Source organism: Anoplopoma fimbria, chromosome 21 (genome assembly GCF_027596085.1).
Source record: "Anoplopoma fimbria isolate UVic2021 breed Golden Eagle Sablefish chromosome 21, Afim_UVic_2022, whole genome shotgun sequence".
Lineage (NCBI taxonomy): Eukaryota > Metazoa > Chordata > Actinopteri > Perciformes > Anoplopomatidae > Anoplopoma > Anoplopoma fimbria.
In genome coordinates this window covers 3,532,483-3,546,726 of record NC_072469.1, presented here as the reverse complement: position 1 = coordinate 3,546,726, position 14,244 = coordinate 3,532,483, and positions in this window count along the sequence as shown.

The window sequence follows — 14,244 nt, the reverse complement described above, 5'->3', positions numbered from 1 at the left end:
AAGGTGATCAAATAAGGCAAATATAAGCATTGGATCAATATTGATAAATTAAAATCATTTTGAACACAACAATTATGAAATTAGACCATGGGAAATATTCATAATTGTTCTTTCTGATCTTTTAACAGCAAATGTTGGGGTTTCTTCTGAAATTAAATGATTCCAGATGAAATGCAAAAATCTAGAAGTATCTGTTCTATGGTAAATCTTTAATCTTTGTGGAGTCAATTATCTGAGTCATAAACACTAGATATGCTAATAATTTATTTAGGTTAATAGACAGTAAATAGAAACCGACTGGAAAGAGACTAGGTATCTGTGTCATGCATCAAAGGAGCTGCAGCATGTTTTCTTATCATACTCCTATCATAATAACAGATGTGTCAAAGTCAGAGCTGTCAACGCAATCATCAAAACAGTGACCGGAATTGAACTCCGCTCTTGAATGATGAGAAGATACGTACTCTGAGGCTGATGAGACGAAGGAAATAGGTGTTAGTCAATCAGGGAAATCAATGTGAAGGCATTGTTTTTGCACGGCTCAGGCCAAAGCAGACTGTAATATCATTTTGGAGCCCGTCGGGGGGGGGAAGAGTGGGAGGAGAGAAGTGTAGGTGGAAGCAATGTAATGAAAATGGGAGTAACAACACAGCTGGCCAGTCAAGCTAAATTATCAGAGAAGTCCTCATGCGTAGCTTATAGCGCAACCAAAGTAATAGCGAATAAAATGGCTCCGTTAGTTACTCGGATACATTTACGATGCCGCTTGGCCTCAGCCCTTCTGTTGGCTTGGCAAAAAAAATAACAAGGCGTTTTATCTCCCGTCCAGGCGTGAGGCAATGACGCTGGTAGATGCGAAGCACTGCAGTCGACGCTCGGCTGTTGTTTGACTTTCTTTATGGTATTCATCGGAGAGCTGCTCGGATGCAAGGCTTGTGCGCAGAGCTGTGAGAGCAGCACACACGGCTTGGTTCCCTGAACAATGGAAACATTAATATGATGTGATGAGTTGTCTTCCATACTTTTTCTTGCATCCCACGCACATTATGTTTGGGGAGAGCCGAATGAGGCCTTCCACTCACATTATGTCTGGCCAGTTGTTTAACCTGGTGGTGGATATGACATGCTGTGGTCACTCATACCAGCAACAATAGGAGGTCTTGCTGAGGTAAAGTCGCTGTTCAGTGTATCAGTGATGCATTTCCAATTAAAATAGGCTAATAATGTTCCCACTCGAACCATAAAAAAGTTGTTTTGTATTCCATTCCATCCATCTATTATCCGTAACCGCTTATCCTGTTCAGGGATTGCCTTTTTTTGTCCACACCTTGTGCATCGTAGTTTACAAACTATGTGGGGTTTGAACAACCAGCATAACACAGAAGCTGATTCAGCCATAAACACAAATCTTTTAAAAAGATGAAACCACTATTGAATGCCAGTATAAAGTTTTTATAAAATAAAGATTTGTCCTGTTGAAGAGCACCTCTATATTTCATTGAGTTCATTAGAACAACACATTCTTTTAATAGTGACAAATGGCTACTGGTCCTGTTGCCAAGGCTATTTATGTGATAGATGTGCCTTTTTCGAAATTGCTGTGTCGGCAGAATCGAGACTGGAAGGAGGCTTTGCAGAGGGTTTCGGTCGTGTTTGGGGAAGCTGCTTTGGAGGTGTAGTTTTACACATTCAACATTGGAATATGTTGGATTACCGGTATGTTAGCTTTTAAGTTAGTTTTGTAAAAAAATAAATGTTGCTTAAGGTTTTTCAGTAGCAAATTGTATCTACATTGATTTGAATAGACAAATATTCACTCACCACTCATTGGATTTTGAAGAGCAGTAAAGAAATACATAAAAACAAACAACAAATTCACAGGAAAAAAATCTGTTACGTAAAAAAAACACAAAAGAAGAAACATTACAAATAATTGATCATATAAGTTGATTGAATCAATTTTCAATGACAGGTTGCCAGGTCTTCTGAAAAGTCCTATGTTTGATCTTATTTCCTCTAGATTTAATATATCTTTCCTACAATTTGGGCATATTTTAGAGGATCAGTATCAACGAAGGATACTCGGGCATAATACCCAGGAAGAGCTGGAGAGTGTTGAGGGGAGACGGATGTCTGGCGTCCCCTTCTAAGCCTGCTGCCCCCGAGACCCAGACCGCGGATCTGGATAGACGGATGGAGTAGCGACTAAAGTAAAGCTGTGTTTTATCTACTAGTGATGTAGCACTGCTGATCTTCACTACATCCAGGCTCTCCAGTGTATAATTTCAGGTGCATGCCAGTGAAGATTAGTGTGTGAATGTGGATGTTTTGTGGATTTGCGCACACCAGTATAAGTGACTCTGATTCCTGGCAAATGCTACACTGAATCACTTAGATCTGACTTAAACTCTCTCTAGGTCATTAGCAAAGAGCACTGCACAAACCATTTAGGTGGCAGCTTCTCTTTCTTAGCCTGCGGCGATTTATCCCTTTTGATGATTTTTAACCGGCTGTGCCATCTTCCAACACCCTTTGCCAAGACTTTGACGCTTCCTAGGGTCCAGAACTTATTGCTCGCTACGTCCTCTCTATCTGCAGGTAGCAAAGTAGCCTCTTGTTAATGGGGGATGGAGGGCCTCAGTCCAGGTGCTGTTGACAACCCAGTTCACTAGAATTGGGACATTGGTGAAAAAAATAAAGAATAGTGTGGAGGCTTGTATACCAGCTACTATAACCATACTAATGTTGAAAAGGTAATTTGCTCCTTTTTGGGGTTTTTCTGATCTGATTGGTGGAACAGGTGGAACATAAGCTATGCTAAATGAAGTAATCTACAGATGTTCCAATGCGTAAAGTGTATATTTTACCAACGTTTAGGTGAAGTATCGGGTCAGACTCGGAATCGATAGGTACTGGATGATGCGGATCTGGATTTGTCCTAAAGAAATTCCAGAACATCCCCAGTTTCACGAGTTACTAGTGCTGCAGGGCCCACTCAAAAGTCCCAGTTCGGAACAGGTTGATTGCTTGGCCTATTGTATTTTTGCTTAAAGCTTTCTAGGGAACCGCTCATCTTAAAAAATCGACCCGCTAGACACAACACTTCCTTGGTCCTGAACAGTACCGTCACCTGCCATGACATCAGTCGCCTGCCCCAGCGGTGCTTAAGTATATGTGTCATTTGGGTGCAAAAGCTTACATGAACATCGAACACAAAGTGTGAAGTGGAACGGATCAAAGGCTGTCTAGAGAACCGAAGGACAGACAGAGACCCAGAGACATTTGAGTTCGATGTGCACTGTGTTCACATCGAGTGACTGGCAGGAGTCTGACAATGAAAGCAAACGGGACAAGGTTACAACAGGTGTCAACTTGACTTAAATATTTATTTTGTATGAAATGTCTGTCACTCAATCCCCACTATATTTTCACTTTGACACCTTTATGCAGGAGACAATAGGGTCTACCTAAACACAAACCATTGGAGTCCATATTCTGCATCAGCAGAAATTAACGGGCGTGGGAAGGTGGGATATTAACTTTTGATTAAACTATTAAAGAAAATCCACCACCTTCTTCTTTACAAATAAACTGCTGGTTTATTCAGTCCAGATCATTTTCTACACAGTCCAAGCAGAGCTTACATTATTTAAACCCACAAACTGTAAAGAAACAAAATAACAAGTCTTTGGGGCCGCTGTGGATTAGAGGTAGAGCCGGTTGTACACTAAACGGAAAATCAGCAGTTTGATCCCCGTGTGGATGAACGATTGGGCCAACCTCGACATGTAGCGTAAAGCGCTTTGAATGGTCGGAAGACAGGAAAAGCACTCTATAAATGCAAGTCCATTTACCTTTTTTTTTTTTTTTTTTTTCTTTATTCTGATAATCCAGTGCTCAGCTATCTTTTATCATGTCTTTGACATCTGAAGTTTTGACAGATACAACTATTCAGAGTCGGGAGGCATGCCTGATCTCGTTCCGGAGCGGTGAAAGACAGGCAGCCTCAGAGATGAAATGAAGCAGCCCTGTTTGCCTCAAGGCACCCGTGGAGCACCACCGGTGCACAGGCAACCGCTGTCATCCGGGCAGACAGTTCTCAAGCATGTAGGGCTAACACTAGTTTCTGACCTGTGACTTCTGCTGCTTAAACACTGTTCTGTGGAGGCTCTTCACTCAATGAGGGACTGCCAGTTACCTCCTATCTCACTTGGTACACTTTGTTCAATGTCCAACATGTTTAGACCAGATGCTGCTTAGTGAAAGAACAACTGAAGCAGACATGCAGCAGTGTCAGTCCTCCGTGTCTACACTGGATGCATTCAGTCACAGTCATTTTGCTATGTGGTCATCTAGCGGTGCTCAGAGCTCAAAAAGACGAGGCTCAGACGTGTCCTGTGTTAACAGCCTGTTGGACACACCGTGCCAGAGCAGTTGATGGACAAATCCGTTGTTTCAAAAATCCAACTTGTGATCTGAAAAGTCAGTTTCATTCTCACAAATCGATTGGCTACTGATAAGCCACTTTTGAGAGGTTTTTGAAGCCAACATGACAAAATGTCTGCCATGTTGGCTTTTTCTTTCGAAGGTTTTTCCTCAAAGGGAAGAAAAAGTCCTCTCTTGGCTGTTGTTGCAAGTCTGCATTGCCTCTTGTAACAATATTTCTATCAAACCCTGATTCTGACTAGATTGTCTGACTAGAGAAGAACTGGCTTCCTCAGTTCAGTTTTGTTAGGAAGCCTTCATATCAATGAGCACACGCGCTCCCAGAGATGGTATATTACTTTGAATATATTACAGTGATGATGAAAAATGAATTGGCTGCATGTCCTACTGAACGAAGGTTGCCTCTCTGTTCATCGCTGAACTTTTCCCCCCTGAAGATATAGAAGGCTTAGCTGTAGAGACAAAACTGGCCCGAGGCAATAAAGAAGCACCACACTGACTCAGCTCTCCCCAGCGTGAACACGTCTGGATCCCCTGCCAACAAACTCTATGATGCAACAGATATGGCTCCAATGAAAGGTTAGGATTAAAAAAAGGAAACATAAACTTCAGATGGGCACCCAGGATCTGAATTATGGATTTTTCTCCGTTAGATGCTGTGGATAATCTGACTTATTGTAGATGCGTGCACACTTCCGAAAAGATAAGAAACAAAAAAAAAGCCTGAAGGTAGAACGGCTCCAAAGTGATGCCTGCTTCCTGTTGTTTGACTCCGAGCTGCTGCTGTTCTCTGATCTGAACTTAATGAACATACATTACAATAAAAGCTGTGAATGTGGAGAGCCTGTCAGGACTCAGCTTGACTGTGAACCCACAAGCCAAATTGACAGTAGGGGGAATCGTGATTTACCTGCTACTACAGGGTGAGCAGTGCAGACTCACATAGTACTCTCGCTCCCCCCGCTGCTTTAGTTTGAACTAAGAAAAGACTAACTCCGAGGCTGAATGTCGAACCCCGTTGAGTGTGTCATTAAGTTTTGCTGACGGCGATGCCAAATATTGACAGAGGAGGGGATAGGAGGACAAGCAGATTATAACAAGATGGATAGCATCGGGCAAGGGTTTAAGCACCTGTTCTTTTCTGGGTGGAAAAGGACAATTAAACTTAAGAGTCAATCAAAACCATGTGTAATCAGCACACATGGTCTCTGCAAAGCAAACAAAACAGTAATGGTCGCAAAGAAAAGTTTTTCCATCATTTTTAACGTTGTTTAATGGAGTTTTCACACAGTTTTGGGGACTCCCTCTGAGGAACCCCCCACTACAAGCTCTCTTAGCTATTTAAGGAATATAAGAATACATAAGCAGCATTGTTAAATGCCACAATCATTAAACAAGGGCCAAATAGCCTTCACGAAAGTACGTTTTGTGATTTCATTTGGACTCGGCTTCTTCTGCTCAGTGGGTGTGCTTGGTGCTAATGAGTTAGCCTTTGAGCTAGCATTAATGGGTTCATTTGGCAACATACAAAGAATGTCTAAAAAAATTAAGAGTTTTGGAAACACTTCCTGGTATTTGCTCACAACTATATTATAACAAGGATAAAACAAAAACTATAAGTTGGCAAATTTGGACTGGTTTATGGATAATGGACTCTTTTTTTCAGAGTTTCACATTTCTTTAAATTCAATTTCATGCTTTAGTAAAGTGAAGGTCCTGTGGGTGGGAGGGGGAGATGGATGGGCCCAACAAACAGCGATTACGGTGATCCTTAAGCTCCATGACTTAACAAGAAGACAATGTTGATGTTTTTGTCACGATCTTTTCCTAAACTGAACTAAGTAGGTTTGTTGCATAAACCTAAGTAAGTATTTCAAAATCTTTTACCTGAAAACTTAGTTTGTTAACTGCAAAGACAGAAGTTTATTTTGAAAAGACCGCACGCATGTAACGAGCAGGAATTGACAAGCGTTGCAGACCTTTTGTAGGAAAACGCACGGAAATTGAAGAGTGACTTTTCCCAAGATGTCATTCGAAACCGATGTATGAGGATGCATAAACTATGTAATGCTCTTATTTCGCAGACAATGTTGTTTTATTTGCAACACAAACATCTTGTGTCACAGACAGAAATGTTGAGTCAGCAAGCATACAGTTCACAGCAAATAAATGTACCCTGTCCATTCATTTCTGTTGGGATTGCAAGTAATGCGTGTAGTTAAGAGCTCAGCTGTTTTGCTGGCTGTCCATGGATGAACCATCACAATAAAGCCTTGTAATGGAGCCAACGTAGTGGTGATTCAGTGTAGTGGAGCTGATCCAGCACAGTTAATCACTGTTGTCTTTATCAGATTATCCCCCAAAAGCATTTCCTCTATTTGTCATTTTTCATCAAGTCTTAATTGTGTGTTGTCATGGAGACTTTTTTTAGGTCTTTTTTTTTCTTTCGTGACCTTCATCAGTCATTTGCACAGCTGAGTCCTTTTTTTATGAGAAGAAAATTGATGTACTGCGAGTCGGCCTCTTTAATCACAGCTCAATCCACGTTTGCCTATTACAGCTGTTGTCTTCTTCTAATTACCCTGATCTAATAAGTGCATTTGCTTGCTGTGACAGACATACATCCCAAACTATTATGACTGCCATTATCCGGCCGCAGCATTTCTCAGCCAACGCATTTCCCATTTTCGCTTAATTAGACATTGCTAAATGTTAACAGATAAAGCTTGGGCGAGCAAGTCAGCCTGCGTTCAGATTAACACCCAGGCTGAGCAGATGGCAATAAATTAGATATGAGAGAGAGACAGAGAGAGAGAGAGAGAGAGAATGGGCAGTGGCCTAAGCAATTACTGAATTCCTGTTTAATGGTAGCAGAAAAAGAACCTGCCATGTTTGCTCTTGTGACATGTTTTGAAGGTGCCAGGCACCATTTGAATCAACAATTATTGGTTTTATGAGCCCTTCCACCTTTCCCCATCCCCCTCCTGCTGTTATTTTATTTCTCAATCGGTGCTCCTGTTAGGCACTTGAAAGCAGAGCTATTATCCATGGCTTTTTTTTTTGATTTTCCACCTCATATTCAACATTTAGATCAAAAGGTTTTTTTATCTACACGGCCTCTGTGATAACTCAACATTTCACACCGAACCAGATGACACTCTCTCCTGAGGTCGGTGAAGTGAATAAAATAAAAAGAATCTTTGCAAGTAGGTATTGAAAAGAATCGCTAAACTGTTCATTTTAAGCTCTCACAAATAAATGAATGGTGAGCTGCTCAACATGGTCATTAACTGAAGCTGACATCCTCACCTCTGCAGTCGACTGAATGCCAATGGAATGAGAAAGTACAGGGTTTTCCATTTTTGAGACTTCTGTTGTCACATTACAACATATTAAACTTCTTACTTCTACTTGTGTCGCCACCAGACAATAGTGCAGTACGGAGTAACAGCCGGCTTGCAGCCTCGCTCTGCTGCCTTATACCTGAAACAGTGAAGGTTGAAAACATTTTCACCCAACTTCAACTCTGTTACTTTCCTATTGTTTACATTTTCCACCCCGAGGTATTGACTGCAGGGGAAGGAGGGAATTCTCAGCCAATGAACGCCTTTATTATTTGAATATGTGAGACAGATCTTATGTGTAGAAGCTGGCTGATGCTTATTTAAGTGGCTCTGATGCTGCGGAACAGTCACTTTTGCGATTGGATGACGGGGGAGGACTGAAAAACAAATGAAGCCCTTTTGGAATGAACTATTGACAAACAATGTGGCACTCATGAATATGAAAATCATGAAAATCAGCTCTTGAAGTGGTGTGTGGCAAATGTTTGACTGAAAAACAGTACATTTATCATTTCCAATGTCTCTTAGTTATATGGTTTAAATATGGTACTCTTGTTCCTTCTGTGGAAATGATACGTCGAGGGTAAGGTAGCAGAAATAATGATGGAGATGACCTGACATCACAACCTGGTTGGTATTCCACCTTTTGAAGAATCAGTTTAAACTTCACCTGAAATAGACCTTACTTCAAATGACACCATTTTCAAATAGTGGCAGTGACATGATACTTGACTGACGACATAATACGAAGTCATCTACAAATATGCAGGCGCGTGTTGGCAATGACAGTGTTGATATTCCAACAGCCGACGGATGTTCTGCAGAATTCTGACTGGGATAAGGACAGTTTTCAACCTGTTCTCACTCCAAATATGTCAAGTTATGCAGCTTTGTTGCTGCTTTTTCAAGGTCACCAACGGGAAATTTATTTTGAAAAGACGCTACGCAAAAGAACGCACTAATGAGTGTTGGTGTTTCAACACCTTGGCTATAATCTACAATGGATGTATTCCTCTGAGAGTTCACCACTTAACACAGACACTTGTTTAACTGAAACACTGATGGTGTCTGTCAGTGTTCTTGACGTTTTCTACATAAATGGAGCTGTAAGAATCTAGTAACTTGTATGCTCATTATTTTTTGCTCTTGTAACATTTCTCCACTAAATACATTCCTTTATCTGGCTACTAAATATTGGGCCATTTGCCAATACCTTCTCTTCACTCACTAATAGCACACATATCTGCAAAGTTATTTTGTCGAGGTTGCATTTCTGATCTTTGGTGGTGAATGCTCTTGCATAGCTAATTCCAAACAACGTACGCCATCATTGTTTACAAACTGTAAATGGTCTTTATACAGTAGTCTCTGTACACCATAAATACTGTGCACAGTTACATTCATATTCATCAGTGGTCATGTTTTCTGCATGTTAAATGACTATGATTTAGCTGCTGTTGTTAATTTGGTTGTGATAGATTGATTATGACGATTCCATGACATATATGTTTATACAAATTCACACTGTTTAACTTTACAGTTTCATTCAAAATACAACATTAGTCTCTTTTTCAGAACAAGATTCATCATCATGGTTTTTTTTCTATTACCACAGTAATCTAAATGCAAATTCTGACTGTCCCCTTTTCCACCAGGATGATGCTTCTGGCACAGCATATGCACTCCAATAGAGATGTGATTTTCCCCTCTTTTATTCCACCTCTACATGGAAATTTAATCTTGAATGAAGACTGCCTATCATGTTGACATATTGGAACAGAAGAGATGCCACTAATTGAACAAAAATAATGCCTCGCAGTTAAAGCCTGACAATGTGTGTCTGCATATACAGAGCTCGACACTCAGTCAGCTGTGTAAAAACTGACGGCTTTCTGTAAGGAGAACATCTTTGAACCACACGGATGACTAAAGAGGGAAATATTTTAGTAAGATAACTCTAACGGAACAATCAGTAGCTGAGTTATGGATCCATTTTGGTTGTCATCTTCAACAATCCAGATTTTGAATGTAATCAAATTATAGTTTGAACATATAATCCAAGTTAAATAAAATGTTTAAATGTAATCCTTTGTGGATTTGCTGCATTTACCATCTGTACCTGAATGGAAGCTTTGCAGAGTTTTACTCACTGATGGTGTCAGCTTAGTTATTTCATTGCACTGGGAATGCGGCAATGTACCCTATACACACTGTACACACAGTGTGATGCCACAGCTACCCTGGATGCACTGATAAGGATTGGTGGCAGTGGAAGGCTTCATCATTCCTGCCTTCCTTCTCGGCCCCGCCATCAATTTTTTTCCCTGCATGGATATCGTCCTCAGTGACACCCGGTGAGTTTCCTCCTCCTATCTGAGCGATTCCTCGCTACTGTAAATACAGCCATGGAGCAGGAGCCGAACGTGCCTGTCCTCGTGTAACTTGAAACCCACGTGTTGGTGGTCTGATACCAATAATCTTCCTCTGCACGTTGCTGCTTCGCCATTGCCCATCAATTGTACTCCATCACTGTGGTCAGGGACGCCTGCTGTGACCTTCTTTATCATCTTCTATTCATTAGAGGAGGGAAAGCTGTCCAATATCTTGATCCACATCATTCATTTATTCACTCTCTAGGCCACATTTATATGGATGCACCGATACCAGTATTGCATATCTGGTCAAAAACTGAGCTCATGTAGACATACTCCTAAAAATACTCCAAAACCTCATCTTTTTGATTTTTTTTTGTATCTTTTAACTAATAGCTCGGTTAACAGTTAACTATTAACATCACTTCTGCAAACTAAGCTCCGTTTGTATCACGAAACACAAAGTGAAATGTTATAATGTCAGCAACAGGTACACATGTTTTTATTTACATCCAATGTTCCTTACTTTCTAAGTCATTGGTAGAACTGCAATTGTATAACTAGGTACTCATATCAGTACTTTGAATTGGTAAGTAAGTAAGTAGCCAAATGTAAGTACTTATACTTTGTCTAAGGAAAAGTAGTATCATTGCATCCCTAAGCATTTGTCTGAAATTGAATTCATGAGCTTAAATAACAATGTAGGCCTGTAATTTAGAAATGGTGTACAATGCCTACTAATTAATACATCATAGCTTTCCCTGTCTCTACAAATACATTTCAAGAATGTGATCACAGCACAGGAAGGGTTGCAGTATATTCATAGTTGACGACTGAATGCCAAATATTGGCCTGAGCCTGGCATAACAAAACTCTTCTATGAAGGCCAAACCTGCAAATTATATATCTGGTAAATACAAGGACATGACATCCGCTTGCCTGGTGCAGATTTCAAATGTTAAGGCTTTTAAAACAAGACTGCAACCTACATTCTTTTCCACACTCTAGAGGGCTTTTCAAACAGGATCTTTAAAATGAATTCCATCCACGTCTTCCAAAACTTTCCCAATGCATTGGTTCATAAAACATTATCAATTTCCCTCTTTGTGTTTTACCTTCCAGTGGGAACAATGTCTGCTCAACATTTTATGCTCAATTCTGTTTACTTCCCCACCAAAGGAACGGAACACTATTTCAGATGTCTGCTTGCCAGTGTGTTTTTTTTCTTCTTTATGTGCGTCGTCAGCAGGAATGTAAACTGTCCTGGGAAGGAATAATACATGAAGTTACATAGTATGCGGCAGAAAGAAAATAATCTTTTGTAGAGGTATGGTACATTTGGATATATTGTGATAATCCAAATCTTTTTTAATCTCCTCTAGGGATGTTTGGATAGGACAGCCATCAAAACATTCGTCTTTTTCATTTAAACCGAGACGGGAATCAAAAGGCCTGAGTAATGCCAACGCTGTGGATGCTATCGATGCTGGCAGAAGTACCTGATAAGAGACTGATTAGTGCAAGACGGCGCTCTCAATTAACGCTAATTATACATTTTCCGGTCTCTGCTGACAAACTGTGCCGTCTGTGTGTGTCTGTTGTTGGAACATAAAGGTGGATGTAATGTTTCAATTAATATCTTGGCATTCAGTGGATATTTAGAACGGTGTTGGAGTAACCGAGGAGTAGATGGTACAACAAGAGGGAGATGTACAGTAACAAGAACTTAAGTACTACTACATAATGCATGCAGGACTACTATCTTTATTGAATCAAACAAAATAAAATAGATTGGCATTTTAGAGCCTGCCTACTGTCAGTGCATATGGGTGCACATCAGTGACTTGAGGGTATGTAGGATATAGCAGCAGGTATGCAAGGGTTTGAATTGAATTTCCTTGAAAACACAATTACTAATGATTGGACCCAATTGCACCCCAGCAATAGTTTAACACGCTTAAAGGTGAATTAGCAATTACCCTTAGCCACAGCCTAATGAACTCCAGATTATTCTGAGGCAGGCTGGAGGGACTCTTGTCTCAAACGTGTGTTGTTGAATGGAGAATTGGCAGCACTAATAGAGGCATTGGCCAACATCTTGTCCATTTTTAGTGTTTTTTGAGGATACAAAAAAGCAATTAAAAGTCTTTCTTCCCCGCTCACATAGACACAGCATAATCATGAAGTGCAGCACACTGACATTGACAAGGTGAATGATGTTGACTATATAACTGCCTCACTAGTTAACCCCTTGGTAGTCAAGTAACAACGCAAATAATTACACAATACGTACATAATTAAATGATGTTAGTTCTGTCAAACAAAGCAACATATAGAGACATCACTTCTAAAACGGCTTGTTGTCTATGTAGTTACTGAACCTTTCTAACAGCAAACTTATGATTTTTTTTGTCAGCATATGACAATATTCCAATAATCTATATTGGCATTCACATGTTGAGCTTCTTTTCAGAAAATGAAATTAGTTCATACAAACACTGCAATCATTTCAGCTGATAAGTATGTTTGCTGGCATATCTGCTGGAGCACAATAAGCATTAAGAATTAATAATGAGAATTTTTCTTTTTACTCAAAAAGGTCTGCTTAATTATTTATTGCTTCAAATGGATTCAGTAGTCGACATCAAATGGGTGAACATCAAAAGGAGGATAAGGAGATCACAATTATTCCACCACAGAACTTCCCATCCAATCTACATGAAACTGAATCGGCTTCATTTTGCAGGTAGAGAACACATTTCTTTGACTCGCGTGTAATGAATCACACGTAAAAAGATAAGGCTTCTGCCCACTGTTTTTAGTATTTGTTGTCAATTATGTATTTTGTTTTGAATACCCGCCTGCATAAAAGCACATTTCTGGGAGCACAGAATTTAGTTTGATAATGAAATGCAGAACTTCATGCAGCGTTTTCCAATATTTACACATGACAATGAAAGTTGCGACTGCAAAGAGTAATGAAATCATTTTTATTACACCTGCTGATTAGCAGAAACACAAAGGTACACATGCAAAACCAACAAAGGCAAGCTGTGCTAAGCTCTGATTATGTTTGAGTCTCCAGATTTTGAGAAATTCAAGGTAAGCAAACTCCACAGGTCTTTTTGTTATTGGGCTTTATCTGCTGCGGCAAATAATGAAAAAGATGCAGCGTAACAGCAGGGAGTCCGCTGTGATCCTGGCACCGAGAGCTGCACATTAACATCAAGCTTTATTATACAGAGTCGCTAATCAGTGTGTAGGTAGGTTCAGAGTGTCTCTTAATGACCCTGTACTACAGAGGACTAAGCTATCGATCGGTGTTGTATGGATAAAATGTTCAATATTTTATAATGGGGACACCAAGAAAGCCTGCAGCAAATATAAAGGAGAGCCTGACCCCATAATGCAATGCAAAGATTTGATCCATGCTCATCTTTAATGCCAGTAATCCATCTTGGCAAATGTGTGTAAAGCTGTCTGGCATGATGTTCTATGATCAGGATCTTCTCTTATTGCACACCTGTCCTATTGATTCATGATGTTTGACCCAGAGGGCAACGCATCTACGGTTCAACCTATCAAGTTTGTTTGCGCTGGACTATATCTGCCAATTATTGGGGGTATTTATACCATTGCATTTTCCGATCTAAAAAAACCAAAAACTAAACAGATTGGCTGTGAAAAAAGGCGAGCATGACGACAGATCTTTGCTCAACTTTATCGCTCTACCTAGAGTCGTTGTACATTCAAGCTCCCACGCGATGAATAGATATTTTGTATTAGGCATTTTGATTCATTCAATTTAGCCCTCTTAACCCAAAGCAGTTTCAGGGCGAATCTTTCCTCCTGTTCCATTTTCCTCTCTGTGGCCTTGATTTTTACTTCAATTTATAGGTCCTGTATCTCTATGGAAACGGCACAATCATGGCTAAAAGATTAGGTGTAACTCAAAATTTATTTTGTGCAGTATAACACAGTTACAATGTTATAAATCCCAAAAAAAGGAAGAAATAAAAACTTAAGTTGAATTTCTTTGATAATTTATTTTACAAAAAATGGAAAATAATGGACTCTAGTCC